The sequence below is a fragment of the Argopecten irradians genome, chromosome 1 (assembly GCF_041381155.1).
Source record: "Argopecten irradians isolate NY chromosome 1, Ai_NY, whole genome shotgun sequence".
Classification (NCBI taxonomy): domain Eukaryota; kingdom Metazoa; phylum Mollusca; class Bivalvia; order Pectinida; family Pectinidae; genus Argopecten; species Argopecten irradians.
In genome coordinates this window covers 7455504-7473895 of record NC_091134.1, presented here as the reverse complement: position 1 = coordinate 7473895, position 18392 = coordinate 7455504, and positions in this window count along the sequence as shown.

The following is an 18392-nucleotide window of genomic DNA, read 5'->3' as shown; positions in this document are numbered from 1 at the left end:
CAAAGTTTTCCACCGGGCCCTAAACGATCCTACAAGACTGGGGAAGCCACTTTTATGATTTTACTTAAGCCAACTCGAATGAAAATTTGGGGTCGACCAGAGACTTTTCCCGTTACCTAGTATAGCTCCCTCCCAAACTTATTAAGTCTGACCACGTGAGTACAAGACTCCAGTGTTGGTCGTATCAACTCTAACCACCAGAACCATAGTCCCCACAGTGGCCAGAATACCTAACAGCCAAAAATACCCACCCCAACAATTTTGAATAGGGGAAGTCCTCCTTAGGGTTACCTCGAGGTGTTGGTCTTATCAACTCTTACCACCAGAGACACACCCAACCACCTGGATCTTCTCCCTAACTAACTACGCCCCCACCAATTACACTTAACATTACATTCCACCAGTTCACCTACATAACAACCTCCCCCTCCCCTCCCTATTGTACATATATGCCCCCAACCATTGCTATATACCTACCATAAACCAACTCCACCTCCACCCCCCTTAAATTTTCTTTAATTGCCGGATAGAGTGGTGGCGCAGCTCATGAAAATATCGCCGCATTCCCGTGGGGTTCAAATGAACCCCATCGCAAAGCAGCCGGGGGGACATGAGGCGTCGCCGAGTCACATAGCTCTGACCCCGGTCCCTCAACTCGAGGGAGAGGGCCAGAGACATGCGCGCCCGACGAGCCGCATACTCCGCCCCGGTCACCGCACGATGCCGGGTCCGCGGGAACATCGCCATGAGGGCCACCCGCTCTACCCCCAGCTATCTAATGCATCTAGTACCATTCGCAAGACCCCCATAAAATGTTGCAACTTATCTTCCCTGCTATCTAAGTCGTTCCCCCCACCTGTAATATTACTAACCTCGGCCTGAACCCCTCCCTCTTCATCCGATCCACCAAGTCTACAATGTCCCAAATTTTACCCCCCGACTTACCATACAGACGAACACCCACCCTCGGTCAATCCCAGATCCCGAGTAAACCTCCCCTCCCATAGGGTTATCGATACGGTTGCTCAGTCTGGTTATATAGATATGGCCAATAATGGCACTTAAACCCTGCCAGACACTAGTCCGTTTCAATATTTTGCTTGATTCTATATACCTACAACATACAAAAGGAAAAGAATACATACATAAAAACAGGTCATGAATACATCCACAGATTAGACATGAACATACCGGAACTACTCATCAATACTAGGTATGAATAAATTGAATGTTCATCACTATGCGTATTATCCATTAAAGTTCTGATGCCCCCTGGGGGAAGGGATATTCAGGGGTCGACGCGGTGTCCTCCAGACCCCTGTGCTGTGCGGTTCGGGGTAATTACCCTGCCCGATCGGGCCCACGCTACAATGTTATCCTTCTTTAGCAGTGAAAATCCCTTACGTTGGGCGCCAAATTGTAACGACTTGTTTCGCATACGACCGCAGTCATTAGCATAGAGTAAGAATGATACAATTAATTTGTTTTGCTCTGGGTTTTCGACTCTGCCCGCGTTTAGCTTTTTTGCAGAATTCCCTATGGTCTCGCTACAATATTCAAAGGTAACTAGTGAGTATGGACCAATGGACGACATCAAATATCATTTAACAGTTTATTAATAATAATTAACATGTGTAAAGGTGACAACAAAGAAAATACCCGCGTCGGCTCAGTGGGAAGTACTGTGAAAAAGGACAAATTTTGCTGCTAATATTCTAACGTTTTCGCTAATCAGAATTAACTCCTACCCATCAATGAAAGACCGATCACGTGGGCGCTACACACTGGGCCGATTATCGATAGTTTAACCTCCAATTTCACCGCCAAACACCGTTCTCCAACGAAGATTCTCAAAATATCTTCTTAACGGTTACCCCACCCCGAAACTCAACACAGAGGCTCCCACTCTTTTCCAGCCTACCAAACGGCTCTCAACACAAGAGTGAAGACTTTAATTCACTATCGAAACCCACGTCTAAAAGCGAGACAGACATGCCAAGTCCGGACATTGCACAATTTATAATTAACACAAGTATTTCAAACTCAAAAAAAATATAGACAAAAATATCGACTGAAAGCGAAAAAATACACACAGTAATGTTAATGCATTTCCATACTAAACGATAACAGCAAATTAGGGAAAAGGATGGGCGGACAAATATATAAAAATTACATAGGATTCAAAAACATAACCCTCACCTCTCAAGGCCCGGTATAAAACTGAAAGTCTCGGCGCAGTCCCGAGATCTCGTGCCCAGCAAATTCCCGCCAAAGTATCGGTTAATATAATTTCCGGAAAATATAGCAACGAAGCGCACCGCAGCTTCGTTACACAACACTATAGGAGAACATTCCCCTCTGGAAAGGGCCATAATAGAATATTAGTACATCACGTGACAGAATACAGTATTCTGATTGGCTACACACATGGGTACTATTTGCAATAGTGCCCGGGCAGGCGGGCACTATTGAAGTGGCGCAATATTGAACGTGAATGTATTGTGACGTCATCATTAATTGACATCGTTATAACGTTGCTCTTCGACAAAGACATCAAGATGGCGGACAGGCTGTTGTGTGCGGGGATAGAAGCAAAGGTTGCTTTAATTTCTACAGAGCACTCATGTTCTACTGATCTACTTTTAATCTTCATGAAGCTGAATCCCGTTTTAAAGAAATACAGATTTCTACGACAATTCATATCTTGCACTTTTAATGTAACAACGTGGTGTGGAAATGAAGATAGCGTTGCAAGGTGTCGCTTCATGTCTATGGCAAGCCGTTTGGGTTTTTACCTATAGACCAATCAACACGTAATTATTAAGCGGCCTTAAAAAGCCGTGTCAAAGGTCATAAGGGTGTTATTATTCATTTTTCTTGGCTGTGAAAGGATCAACAACCCGCATCAAGACTTCTATTTTTATTCTTCCTCCGCCCACTTTTTAACTAATCATAAAACCAACAATTGATATAGAATTATCAGGAATAAGGTACAAACTAATAAAACCAAATATAAAACAAATAAAATATCCAGAATGGGTTACTTCCCCCTAGACCGTACATGTCATAGATCGATATCTCATGACCAGTACATCATATATATAACATGCCCCCCCCCCCCCTCGAAAAAAAATGAACCCCGTGAATTTTCAAAACTGGTCATGAGAAATCAAATTATGACATTCACTATCATAATAACATATGGACAATTATACAATGTATCAATAATTTACGCTATCATTTTGAGAACTACAAGTACTTTCTTTCATTTTCCAATGAAAAATATCTATCATCTAGTTACTACTCTGTTAAGACATCAACAATGAATGTGTGACCTGCTATCAAGTTTGAACTGTATATGTGAACTTGTGACTGTGATTAGATCAGCAGCGTGCTACAAGACATTATCCAGTAAAATGACTAGGAATGTAAGACAAATGTTACAATGCTACAATAAAACTCATACTTTAATTAGGGTTAAGAAAACATAGGATAACTGACTAAGTTGAAGACAAACTATATCCTGCCTAGAAAAATCTAGATTGATTAGTAAGCTGTCATCTATTAACTTACAAACCTTTGAAAACATATTGAATCGTATGACTATCAGATTGCACAAAATTGACTAAGCAATCCATTTTACAAATTATAAAGTTCAAAACTTATTCAACATCATCAGCACAATATTCTGAAATAACACTATCAGCACAATCATTCTGAAATAGCACTGCAAAGCTCTGGTTATAAAATTCAAACAAATGAAAATGAAAAAAAACAATATCATCTGAAATGTAAAAAAAACAATGGTCATGAAAACAGATAATGTTATACTGTATAGTACAAAAAGTCTACACTAAAGGTGGAGGTCTCCGACGGATCTCCTTTCTGGCATTGTCAGCAAGGTCACGTAAGGGCAGCCAAATTGCGTTTTGTGCTGGTTCGCCTTTTTGATGAATAAGATATTCATAGTTAGCACCACTTTTTCTTTTGGCCAAAATACGTTATATCTTTCCAGAAGACGATGAAGATAACACAGCGGGGTCAACATTGGCGCTATCCCGAAATCGAATGGGTTTCCGCACTGTAAGCTTCGGTCTTAAAGAAACTTGGGGTTGGTCATTCTGTCTTAGCAGACCTAGGCTAGTTTCGAATCTGTGGCCGGAGGGCTCAACAGTAAGATTGGAAGAATCAGACGATTTTCCAGTTGTGGACTCTGCAGGGAGAGCCGGTAAAGTACGACGCTTCGTAGGGCGGTCCTTCAGCACCGTAGTCTGGGACGATGTTGTGTCCGTCGAGTCCTGAGTAGATTCGTTGGTCTCATGCACATGTTCTTGGTCATTCCTGAAGAATGTGGTAGGAGCTATTGTACGAATATAGGCCATTTTAAGCCTATTGATATGTACTGGCTTTGGAAGAACCTTGCCTTTCTCTTTGTGGCGCAAAGACACCATGTGTGGGCTAGGTAAACTGATGACTTCATAAGGTCCTACATACCGATTTTGTAGCCTTTGTCCTTGACCTGTTGGGTCTTTAGCCATATATACATAGTCTCCTATACTGATATCCAAAGGTTTAGTCTTCACATTTATCCTGTCTTGGACAGTTACTTTGGTTTTGATAGCATTTTCTTTAGCTTCCTTTCGTATTATCGAAAGACGTTTGGCGACTTCTGAAATATAGCCATGAATGTCTTTTGGAAGCTCCTGGAAATTGGTGGCAGCGACATGCTGTGATAATGGAAAACGAAACCTGTCTCCATATAGTATTTCAATTGGTGAATATCCCAAAGTGTTATTCACTGTATTGTTCATTGAAAAAATGATGGAAGACAAAACTTGATCCCATTGATGTCCTTTTTGGAAAAACGGCGTGAGTCGCTCTGCTAGAGTACGATGTGTCCGTTCAACCGATCCCAAGCAATGGTGCGCGAAACTTGGTGTAAACTCTTGCTTTATGTCAAGTAGCCTACAGACCTCAGTTGTACAACAGGGACATAAATTCTGTACCCTGGTCAGAAATAAAAGTTTGACATGCCCCAAACGTAGTGATGATGAGAGAATATATCCCCTCTGATACTGAAATGGCATCCTTAGATGGTAAAGGGATAACAAACAGAAATTTGCAGTGAATATATAAGTATTTCCTTTCTGGGAGCGTGGCAAAGGTCCATATTGATCGATTTCCCAGACATCAAATGGTTTTGCAGGGGTAGGGTACATTCCTGCTTTGGTGCGAGCCCTTGTTGTTTTTCGTGCTTGACACTGAGGGCAAGACCGCACATATTCCGTCACGATCACAGATAGTTTGGGGAAGTAATAACTTTCCTTAATAGTATCGATAATATGTTGTATACCGCCGTTTCCTCCCATAGTAGAATCGTGGTAAAGTTCCAGGACATGTTTCACTAAAGCTTCTGGTAAAGCCAATTGATACTGTTGTAATGACTTGCTTCTTTTGCTCTTTGCGACACGAGAATGAAAAAGTATTCTATCCGACAACGTATAATCTAAACTCTCTAACAGGAGTGTCCTTGAAGCTTTTTGGGATGGTGGCAGTTCTTGTTTTTCAAGATAGGTTACCATTGGTCCAAAGAAAACATCCTTCCGTTGGAGTGTTTTGATACTATCTGGCAGAAAATTGACTTTCCCAATATTCCTTAAAGCCTGATGACTTGCTACAGTATTGTCCGATGTGGAATCAATGTCTGTCGAAAGATTAAAATGTTCAACATCTGGTAAATCATCATTCTGTGTGGTTAGGTCGAAACCGTTGTTTGGCGAGACATCCTCCTGTGTAGTTTCATCAAACTGATCAATGGTTTCCAGTGGGGCAAGTAGATTATCACTCGTAAATGCATGTACATCATCGACAGCGGTATCACAGGTGGTAGGGCCGGAGGGCACGCATACATTTGTGTTGTTTATAAGGGCACCATGTGATTGGATATTGGAGTCTGATGATACAATTCCTTTATCCTGTTTTCTTCGACCACTTTGTCGACGATACTGAGAGGATTTCCGTTTGGATTTCTTACGCGTATATGGCAAATTGGTCCTGTCATCCGTATCCCCGTCATACGCAGTGTCTTGAACACTTTGTGTGGTAGTGATATGTTTTTGAGGTAGCTTGAAAGGAAGAGGCACATCAGGAACAAACAAATTAATATTGTTCACTTCATTTTGGGTACCTGACATGTTGTCCGATTCCTTATCCAGCAAGAAATGGTCTTTAGGAACCACGATTGCAGTTTTGGTTTCTGGAACATATGGAAAATATGGATCATCTTCTGTAGGACTTTGAAAATTCTCTACTTACAGGGCATCTCTGGAAAGAGCATCTGCTACCTGCATCTGTGCAGCTGGCTTGTAACGAATTTCCACATCAAACTGTTGGAGAATAGCAATCCAGCGTTCGTATATGGCTCCTTTCATCTGTTTTTGGAAAAGTGGTCTAAGCGCTTGATGGTCACATTCCACTATAAATTTTCTCCCTCGCAAGTAGGCGGCGCAGTCAAGTATAGCTGTAACCATTCCAAGAAGCTCTAGTTTTGTGGGACCGTATGATCTTTGGTATTGGTTTAAAGATTTCGAACCAAATCTGACAACACTCATTTCACTAGAGTCTGACTCGGATAAAGTTTGATACAGCATATAACCAATTCCTTTTGAGCAGGTATCAACACTGAGGTGAAAGGTTTTGTCATAATTGGGGAATGCTAAAACTCCAGAATGTTCCAACAAGTATTTCAATCTGTCTAATGCTTCTTGGCATTCTTTTGTCCAAGTGAATCGGATACCCTTTCGAGTAAGGTTGGTCAAGGGTTGTGCTTCTGCACTGTAATTTGGAATAAATTTTCGAAACCAGTTGAAAAGACCCAAAATCCTTCGAAGAGCTCTGACATCAGTTGGAGGGCTAATCTTCTGAACTGCCTCAATACGATCAGGTGGAGGGGAAATGCCGTCGTTGGAAATTTTATGACCTAAGAAGATACATGACTCTTGGGCAAAAGAACATTTTCTAGGTCCAAGCTTAAGTCCTGCTGATTCAAGTCTCATAAAAATTTCTTCGAGGTCTAAAAGGTGTTGAGAGAATGTAGATGAGCTGATCAAAATGTCATCAAGATAACAGAGACAAGACTTGAATGTCAATCCTCGAAGAACTTTATCCATCAAAAGTTGAAATGTGCTGGGGGCCGAGCTCAAACCCATTGGCAACCGTTGAAATTGAAATGTGCCATAGCAGGTGTTGAATGCAGTCAGTCGAGCACTTTTTGAGTCAATAGGCATTTGAAAAAATCCGGATGAAAGATCTATTGAAGTAAAGTACTGTGGTTTCTTTTTTGAGAATGATTCAGTTAGTTCCTGAAGATTAGGTATTTCATACTGAAAGGTTTGAGTCTGAGAGTTCAGGTATCTGAAATCAACACAAAACCGAAATTGAGCAAGGCTCAACTCCTTCGTTATTGGATGTGTTGGTGTTCTGTCTTTGCCTCTTTTTGATACTAGTACAACTGGGCTGGTAATGATAATTTCCTCCGCTTCACTTATTGGAGCTATAATGCCTTGTTGCAAAAGTTCATCCAATTGGTGGCGCAACACTTCCTTCTTGTCAGGGTCTGTATGGCCTTTGGTGGTTAGGTTTAGCATCTGGTTTCAACAGGATTTTGTGCGTTACAACATTGGTATAACCTAAGTCAGGTGAATCTGGAGTAACGAATAAGCCTTTGTGTTTATACAACAGATCCCTCAAACTATCCTGTTCTGCTGCTGTTATATGTTCAGGAATGTTGAAATTAGCTAAAAACTTCTCGGAATCATTGTGTTGGTTGGTACTCAGTTCAGCGTTCTGCACAAAACAATCCGAGACATCAGTGCTCTCATCTTCTGGTGAGGTATATGAAAAATAAGCTAAAGTCTTCCCAGCTAGAATGGTTATAGGGTTCGCGCTAGCATTCAAAACTTTGATTGGTACTAAATGATCATGTGAAACTGTCACTAAAGTCTTTGATACAAGGAGATGTTTGTGGATACTGAAAGTACTGCTAGAACAAACACCTTGTGATCCGTATAAAACGTCGTTTGGGACTAATCCCCAGATAATCATTTCTGAATTCGCTGGTATGACGGTTCGTTGTTGACACTTAACATAATTTTGTCCAAGACTGAAAGTATTTTGTTTGAAATCCATCACAACGCCATTTTCATGTAGAAAACTTGTCCCCAAAATCATAGGATGTGATGTATGTGGTAGAATATGTACCGGAATTTTATGTAGATGTCCCTGAATATGCGCATGAATTGTTGCTGTACCAATAAGTGATATTGTTTGGTTGTTGGCAAGAATCACTTTATCATTTTCCAAATGTTGAAATCCGGATTTACAGTTAGAGGAGATGCGTAAAAATAAATCTTCACTGACAATGTTTAATTTACTCCCAGTGTCCAGTAGAGCTGCAATTTTGATGGAGTTAATTTCAACCGGTAGAAACAGAAATTGAGGTTTATTAGCTGTACTATGTTTCATAGGATCACTAAACTTTGACCCCACAGAGTTCACTGCTGGTGCCCTGAGGAGTTGGGTCGGTCTCTCCTCGGGTCGTTGAAGTTTCCCCGATGATTAGAGGTACTAGGCTTACGTTGCATTGGCAAAACCTGACAACATTGGAAAGCTGGGTGGCCATACTGAAAACAAATCTGGCATTGTACCCCAGCTGCATTCTCACCATCACCTGTCCAATTGCACTCACGTCGAATGTGCCCTATCCCCTGACACGAAAAACATTCCTTTTGTTGATGACCATGTCTTTGAACTTGAGTGTTAGGACGTAAACCTTGTATGTTGTATTGACCTTGAAAAAACCCTGTTAAATTTTTCACCTGGGCTTTAAGCTCTGTGATTTCGGAGTTTGGTTTTTCTGCCACAACAGCACATGAAGTTCTTTCGATCTGAGCGCCACAGCTCTCTGCCATCTTGGCCTTTGTGAGGGCCTCATCAAGCGATTTTGGTGAGCCAGCTCCAACATACAACGCTAGTTCTTTCGGGAGACTCGTAATGAACTTGGCCATTAGTTCATGTTCAGGCTTTTGTAGAAGTTGGCCTTTCTCCAAAAGTAAACAATAAAAATCTTCAATTGGCTGACCCGGCAGTAACTTTAAAGCTTGGAAGTTGGCACTTTCTGTTATCATTTGTGGACTGTGCCAGTCCATGGCCAGAAATCTTTCTCGAAAAGCGCATAGCAGGTTGTCCCAATTGTCTTTTGTAGTTGATGGAAGGTTATTAAACCAGGTTAGGGCTGGTCCCTGCAGATGTAGGTGAAAGGCTGCAAGTTTTCTGGAGAATTTTCTACGTTGATTAGTATGGCATAGGAATTAAACTCTGTCAAAAATTTTTCTGCATTTTCATGCGGATATCCTGTAAATTTTGAACATGTAATTGATTTCGCCATATTGAAGTCGAAGGTGTCAGATATCGGGTTTGTATGAATATTTTCCAAATTTGGGAGGGATATGTCGAAAAGATTTTCAGGTGTTAAATTCAGTTCATTTTGTTGAGAAGTCTCTGATATACAAAAATAAACTGTATGGTCCTTGTCCTCTAATAGTTGATTTTGTTCTAAATATTCATCAGTAATTATGCCGCACTCAATGTCATTGCTTATGCTAGAAGACGAAGTAGAAGTATCATCGTTGATATCAATGTTTGTAGGAGAAAACTGGTTCATATTAAAACGCCATCCATGAAATTTTATGCTGTCTGTATTAAAAGTTTGTTGAATTTTATTTGATTGCTGGCAGTGAGCTGGTTTAGCAAGTTGTTTGTGTCGGCCGGAGGGCTTTCAACACATATAAAATATATACAGTAGTTCATCTTGGACGGCAAATTTCACATTAACAAAACGGGAATCTGAGAGAAACAGAACTGTTACGGTCACAGCCTAACACTAGTAACAGTTACCACGTGTTTCTCTGAACAGTCACACTTTTCGGTTCATTCGATTAAATTGTACACAATATTCCACAATTGGAACATATATAAACAAATTTAGATACCATACACACTGTCTTTATCTTCCGTTAGGATTCTCCACCATGTTATTTCATTTTTCTTGGCTGGATAAAACAAACCGCATCAAGACTTCTATTTTTATTCTTCCCCGCTCACTTTTTAACTAATCATAAAACCAACAATTGGATAGAATTCTCCGGAATCAGGTACAAACTAATAAAACCAAATATAAAACAAATAAAATATCCGGAATGGGTTACTTCCCCCTAGACCGTACATGTCATAGATAGATATCTCATGACCAGTACATCATATATATAACACGTGTCGGAGATGTGAGCCATTCAAAAGTGCTTTAAAACATAATTTAGACATGGAGGTGGGTAAATAAACAATCATTTTATGTTTAAAATGTTTGATATTGTTGAATTTAATTACAAAATTACATGACACACGTGAAATGCAACATTTTCACCGCTGGATGTTTTGCAACACTACGGTCAATGGGACGGAATCGTAGCTCTGACGACGACCATCTGTCAGAAATCTTCCGTCCGTCGTTCAGAGCCACGTCATCGCAGCTATTAGGGGACATGTTTCCATTAGCGTCTTTGGAGCTGGATCGTTTAACAAAGAAGTTGGCTTGTTTGATAGCGTTAACAACAGCCCAGATTACTAGAGAGCACAGACATTGGTTAATTTAGACCTTGGGTATATGTAAGATTTTGGGGACTATATTGTATTCACTGTGCCGGAGTTGATGAAAACGTCTAAGCCTTCAAGGCCATTATATAAAGTAGTATTGCACAAATACGCTCATGAGAAATTGTGTATAGTAACAACCCTTAGATATTATGTGTTACAAACTGTGGATTTGCGGAAGAGTAATAAATTGTTAGTTTCTTTCAGGCAAGGTTCACAGATATCTACATCTACTTTAGCGAGGTGGATCAGGGAAACCATGACGATGGCAGAAGTGGGCCGGCAGTTAAGGGCCCATTCATTGATAGGAGCCTCGGCGTTTGCGACATCTTGGAGACGGCCAATTGGGCTTCAGCAAATACCTTCAGGAGGTTTTACCTCCGGGAAGTTGAGGACACGAATGTGTTTGCTGCCAGCGTGTTACAGACAGAGAAATGAAATTTCCGTGTATTATATTGCATTGAATAAATGAAAGAATGAACTTTATTTGGAGTTTTCGTTGTGTTTTCTGATTTCTTTGGAATGTTGGCAGATTCTTTAAAGGTGCTTATTATTTAACTAGTAAGCCATAGGGCTGAAGGTCCAAGGGCCAAGTCTCTGGGTTTCTATGGATGTTTATAAATAATTTCCCTCCCTTGGGTTGCATATAATCTGCCAACATTTCTCTTTGAAAAAGCGTGTGTCAAGGCTTGGTCATGCCTTTTTATATGGTGACACCGTGCAGGGTCAGGCACCTGCATATTTTTTTCAACTTTGAACTTCAGTGTCACACAGGTTGACAAGTGCTTATTATTTAACTCTCCAGCCTCCGGGCTTCATTACAGAGAATCCCTCTCATCCATCGTGATACTTGGATGAGGGGGGATTTTACAATACATAATTTCTGTATTATAACCAATGTTTATAAGCCATCCGATGCCATTTGAATGATTTTCACATCTTAAGTCATCAAACAGTATGGTTTTCAATAGATTAATGAGGAAAATATTATCAAAGTTATTGCCCAGTTGCGGCACACATAACTTTTGTAATATTTTCTTATATAGAATTGAAGTTAAGGGATGTTGATGAAACTGGGTCCTGAGAATGTAAACATGCAGATTTCGCAGATGGCCTTTCGTCAACCATTAGTTTCAATTAAATTTTGATAGTTGTAATATTGAGACAAATCAGAAAAGCGCCGTTAATAAGATTGGTGAGGCCAAGAAAAAAAAATTTCAGTAATCGCAATGACTTACTGCATAGACTTGACCTTTTGGTATGAATATGTATATTTAATATGGATAACAACTGTTAAATCTGCTTTAACCAACAACAAAGTAGATGAAGTACGTCAGATATATTAGCGTGTCTGTGTCGTGAGGCTCGAGACTAACTTTATTATTTACCTATAGGACAGAAGTATGTGTATATATTTCAACAATTTTCACTGGTAAAACAGAAAATTTGGAAGTGGCTAATTTGTGAACACATTAAAAATTATTTACCATAAATATATATACAGTCAAGTCTGTCCGTCAAGACCACACAAGGGAAATCAAAGTACTGTAAGTACTGAACTGAAAAAGCATTGATGTAACAAAATTTTAGTTCAAAGAAGGCAAATATGTCATTAGTAACATTTTAGGGTGTGTATTTTCTTGCAAGTCCCATGTCATTATCAAGTTGGGTTATTTATCTTCCAAATATTCATTTAATTAATTTTGGATAAATTGTTGAGATTGCAGACAACCATTCCTCCTCATATCAAAAGATGAATCTAAAAATTATGAGAAGATTTTAAGAAAATGCTAGAAAATTTCTTTTAGATTTAAACTTTGAACCTATCTTGAATTCAACAGTTTCAACAAATATTTACAGTCAGTGTCATGTGACCTTTTCTCTAATGTTTGAATATAATTGTCTGAATAACAAAATAAAGAAAAAAAATTGTAGTTATGATTATTTGATAATTGATCTTGAGGACAAGGCCATGGAGACCTACAGCTAATAACAATCTGCAGTAAAATGACAACAAGGGAAACATTAAAACTCCATTAAGAAGAAAGTATAATCTAACACATGGATATCCCTTGATGGCATTTTTACAAAGTTCATGGCTTATGCTGCAAATGTTGTTTACAGACCTCATTTATAAGGAACTATGTGCAATGCATATAATATTCAAGTATTTTTTTCCGATGAACTATGTGGTACAGATCTATTACAGGAGGAAAGGGCAAAAGGCAATTAATTAAATAATTTTCAAGAGAAGAAATGAAATGACAAAAACTAAGGGTCAAATGTTCATTTAAAGAATTGATTACTGCATCAAAATCAAAACTGAATTGTTTTAAATTATGTTTATTCAAAAATACTTTAATACAAACATGAAATAACATCACAATACATTATTTTTTTCTAGTTCTCTTCTGTGATACACACAATGTATTCAGGCATATTAGTAAGTAAAGAGCAGTTCTTGATACTTTACTGCCATATTGAAGAAAAGTCATATTCTTAAAGTTAGATTCAGTATGATACTGTCTCTATATAATGCATAAAATGGACAGTGAGAATTCTTAACAGCATATTAAAACAACCATTCTCAAAATCAGTGTGTTACTTGTATACATTGACATGTACATTGGACCCTCGATAATCTGGACACCTTCGTTCCCAGCCTAAACCGCCCAGATTACAAATTTTCCGGACAGCCGAATTTCGTGTACCCTAGTCAATTTTGAAATTGTCATGTACAAGTTACTCCCCTTGACCTTGTAAATCAATGATCGGTTTTTATGTTTATGTACTAAAATAAATACTTTTTTTGTTATGTTCTAAAGGTTATTTTCCCATTTAATTATGTTAAGAATATGAAATTAACGTACATGTAATCACACATTATTGGCAACTTGTTGTTAATGTCACATTACTTACAACTTTTTATACATGTATTGGTAACAAGATCAGAAACAGTTGTAAAAACATTTGATAGACGCATCAACTAATGGGAACAACCAATGGGCTATGTCACAAAAAGCGTTAAAATTTGTGTCATTTTGGTGAACACACTGCACAAAGTCAACAAGTAAAACTGTTTAATATGTTTCTGTTGTAGCAAATAAATGAATGTCATTCCATATACAATGTACTTAAATGGCCGTGTCACAGATGTGAATCATTGAAATATACATTGTAGTAATGATAATTCAGGCGTGATGATGGGTAAATAAATTATCAGTTTATATTATAAATGTAGGATATTTCTATATATATCTAAATGCAAAGTTACTCGACACTCGCTAATTGTCATCACTTGATGTTTTGCAACATTACAGTCAATGGGACAGAATTGTAGTTCTGATAATGACCGTCTGTCAGAACATATATAGTGTGTTTCATTCAAGCCAAGAAAACTCTTTTTGTTTGTATGAATTTTACAACAAAACAGAAAGACTAACATGTGAGTCAGTCTGTGAAGTTAAAAGTTTAAACATCTTCTATCTCTCCACATATTGATAACAATCGGCAGTATGTCAAATGGTGACAACTCTTTGCAAAAGTTGCAAATATACTGGATTTACTTTTTTATATTTTTTGTGTTTTAATTGGCATTACGAAACAATGCGAATGAGAAGCGCCAATCCATATGCTTGTTGTCCAGAGCTACATGTATGTTGTCGCAGCTAGTTTAATATATGCCTGGTACATGTAGTCATCCTTAGAATCATTTCACTGCTTCCAAAGTTATCCTGATAATATCCAGTCTTCAACAATTATGAATCTGCTTCAGATGACTAGCCAATGAGTCCTGTAATTATAAATTTAACATATATATCAATATTCTTAATTTGTTATAAAAAAAGTTACAGAAATCATCTAACAATGACAAAAGGAAGAAATTGGACTCATGTACACAAGGACTTTGAGTTAAAGATGCTCCACCGCCGACAGAGTATAAATGATATTCATCATTTGAACAATAATTAGTGTTTAATCGTGTATGCATAAGCCTAATTAACACAAAAAATAATATAAAATAATTAATTTTGCCTTTGGGTCAAGCGCAATCAGTACTTCATTCCATATAGGATATAGTGCTACAGAATTTTTTCGGGATGCAATTAATTATTTTATTTATATTTTTAACTTGAAGTGAAATTGGAGCTCAAACTTTTCAACGGCGGTAATGGTGTAAAGTAAGTAACTTTTGTAACTGAAGAAAAATACTAAATTGTCTGCTGCCGTTTTTGATAGTGAAAAATACCATTTGTCAGCGGTGAAGCATCTTTAATATATTAGCATCATAATTAATTTGTCTCCTATATCTGATACACATTGATAAAATACAATGTTTTTTACTGTTAGCAAAACTTACTTCAAACCAAATACTGTAATATTGAGCAAAGTGTAAATTTTTATCATGTATGATATATTACAGTGCACAGGTTATTGTTTATTTTGGTAAGTGTTATTATAAATTCTCTGAATCCATGAAGTTATATATGTAGTGACTGTTTAATCGATGTTTTAAGTTCATACCGCCAATTTCGAAATCCCAGATATTAATTGTCTTAAATAAATCTAGCATTACAATTCTTCTATTATTTTCTAAAGAAATTCTGTATTCACATGTGTATTACACACATATACATGTACGTATTGTGTATGGATCTATATCATGCATTGTTTTGCCTACAAATAAACACATGCTTTGTGATGTTTATAGATATATTGACAATCTGGTAAATTGACTCTATGCATTAATATTAAATTTGATGTCATCGCATTAGAAAATAATACCAAAAATGAATCTTGTCAACTGCTAATATAACAACAAACTACTTCAAATTTAAAGTGATATTATACAAATATAGCATTTTGGTGAGGTCGATACATGGTTATATCGACCAAAGAAAAAATATTGACCGAGGACGTAGTCCGAGGTCGATATTTTTTCTGTGGTCGATATAACCATGTATTGACCGAAATCAAAATGCTATAATTGTTTTATTATTTTTTCTGAAATTGTTACATTTTGAAATGAGTGTGAAACTAAATGAGCATCGCATTTTAAATTCTGCTTCGTGATGACAGTTACAATCCTATGACTTTGTAACAAGTATAATTCAAAAACAACATATTAAAACAGTATCAATTGATGCACTTCAAGCTTTTATTACATGAACCCGGTGCATGCGTGTTTGTAAATTGCATACATGTACATGTACTCCATTATACATGTAGCTCCATGTCTTAAGGACAGTCAATTAAATGTATAGTTTGTTCTCCGTTGAAATAATACACTTCGACGTCAAACATATATTAACAGATTCAGATTGACATTAAGATACATTATCTTATGCTTAGTACTCCATTCCGTAAAATGAAAGTCGTATACATACAGTAGGATTAGCCTACGCCTAATGTTGTAAGTAGCCTAGGTGTAATTTTAAAAATAAATATCAAACGTATTCACTATTCAATGGCTCCAGACGCTTAATGTATGTTATTCGATTGTTTCCTACTCTCCTATACCGTGTTTATATTGAAACTTTAAAAGTTTAAACTGTAGTCATCAGCTGGAAGTCGTCATCATCTTTGTTAGAAACCTAAACAATCAACGTCGTCTGTCACATTTTGTGGTTACGCTTCAAACTAAGGTCATCAAAGCGTTTGTTTCAAAGCGCCAGGAACACTAAGCGTTTTGGTAACGTCGACGATAACGTTATCTAAAAATAACCGTGCAATATACTTTTTCTATAAACTACTTCTGGAAAAATCGTGCAATATAGTTTTTTATCGGTGATCACGTGGCGTGTTTTTGACCAATGAGAAGTGACAAAAATTCCAGAAAAACAATAATCAATTTTGTTGCGATGTAATAAAATAAAACGTCGATAATATGGATGTTAGCAAGAATTCACACATACTCATGATGTTGTAAGTTCACTTCATGTGCCGATGTCTGCCAAATAGTTCATATAATAATATACCGACCCATAGGCATGATAGGCAAAGAAGCAAAACGAAATGAAACTTACGATTTTCACTGCTTCTGTCTCCAAATACGAAAAGAATTCCGTAGTTTACTAGCAAGGTGGCTTGCAACATGCAGTGTTCAAATATTCTTCGGTGTTTTTCAGATATGAGAATGCATTTATTACGCTCGATAATTAAATGGAAAACATCTCTTGACTTGCAAGTTTACATCACAGGTCCGCTTTGCGTGATGACGTCTTTGTTTACATTCGGCCGTTTACACTATTGCTGAGTGTCACGATATTCCATAGTATCTGTATCCGTGTATTAAATATCCCCTCGTTAATGAAAGGATGCGTTAGTTGACAATTTGAGCGAAATGATAAGGAACCAGCGTAACTCAGAATTTATCGTGTTTGTTAGCTTCTGCATATATATAGATCACCCAGACGCTTGATGCGTACGTAGTTAACAAGCGTCTGTTTGAGTGAGACTTGGTTAAATTCAGTGGGCCATCGTAATGACATGATCACAATACGAACGTACCTGTTCTCCAAAATGAATATCAATATAATACATGTAAAAACAAACAACTTTTGTATCTTTCTTACGTCGGGATGAATTAAAAAAATTGTCATTATATAATAGATTATGAATGTATACATCAAACTACAATTAGATACTTACATACCAAAATCCTGACAATTCCTTTATTTAGTGTTACCCAAACCGGATGTTTACATATATATATGCAAATGCTGGCGAGAATTAGGCCACCGATCGCTACCACTGATGCAAATTATCCTCACTATTTTTCAATTATAGACGTTCATGCTATAGTTTTTGTAGACATGTTTGAAACTATTCTATTTAATGAAATACCATAGAAGTTGTTTAACTGCACTATGGCAGCATATTTGTTCTAGAAAGAGGAAAAGAGAAAAATCGCATGCAAATGAGAGGTCAATCGCATTTAAATTTGTGGGTCATCCGGGCCGTAGCAATACTAGAAAAGCAAGCTTTTTTCAGTAAAAATAGTCTCAAACATCCAAGTGATCTTTAATTATACACAGAGCAAAGTGTGGTGTTGCAAACGGTTATTAAGCAGGTGGTCTTTATACAGAGGTGGTCACTAAGGCAGGTTTCACAGTAAGTACCAACTGCATTAACATTTTGGCCAGTTCAGACACCATAATGTATTAATTAAGTTCATTATATTACTTCATCTAATTCTACACAAGATAATTTAACGTGGACTGTAGCGTAACCATTGAACCTGACAAGTACCGGACAACTCACAGGGACCTGGCACGATTTTTTTAAACTAACAGTATACATATATATATATAATATTATAGTATCAAGGGTATGAACTCGGTAGTAGAGAAAAACGGATCTATTTTTTTAAAACCGTGATTAGTTTAATAAATGGGTAATATACAACATTGACTGATATCTTACCTTAAAGAGAAATAATTTATCTTTCCATTGAGTGCTTGATGAACAGAATTGGCCAAGTATTGACGAAGTTATGGCTTGATGAATCGGGAAATTTACGAAAAATATGCCAGTTAGACATATCCCTGTCCGGTCATAAATGTCGTCTCAGCTCTAATGGGCACCTCAAAAACCAAGCCAAATTCACAAAATCTACGCTTGTGGTGGTAAACAGTACCCATAACTGTGTTCATCCACAATCTCCTTCGGAGGTGTCATGACCC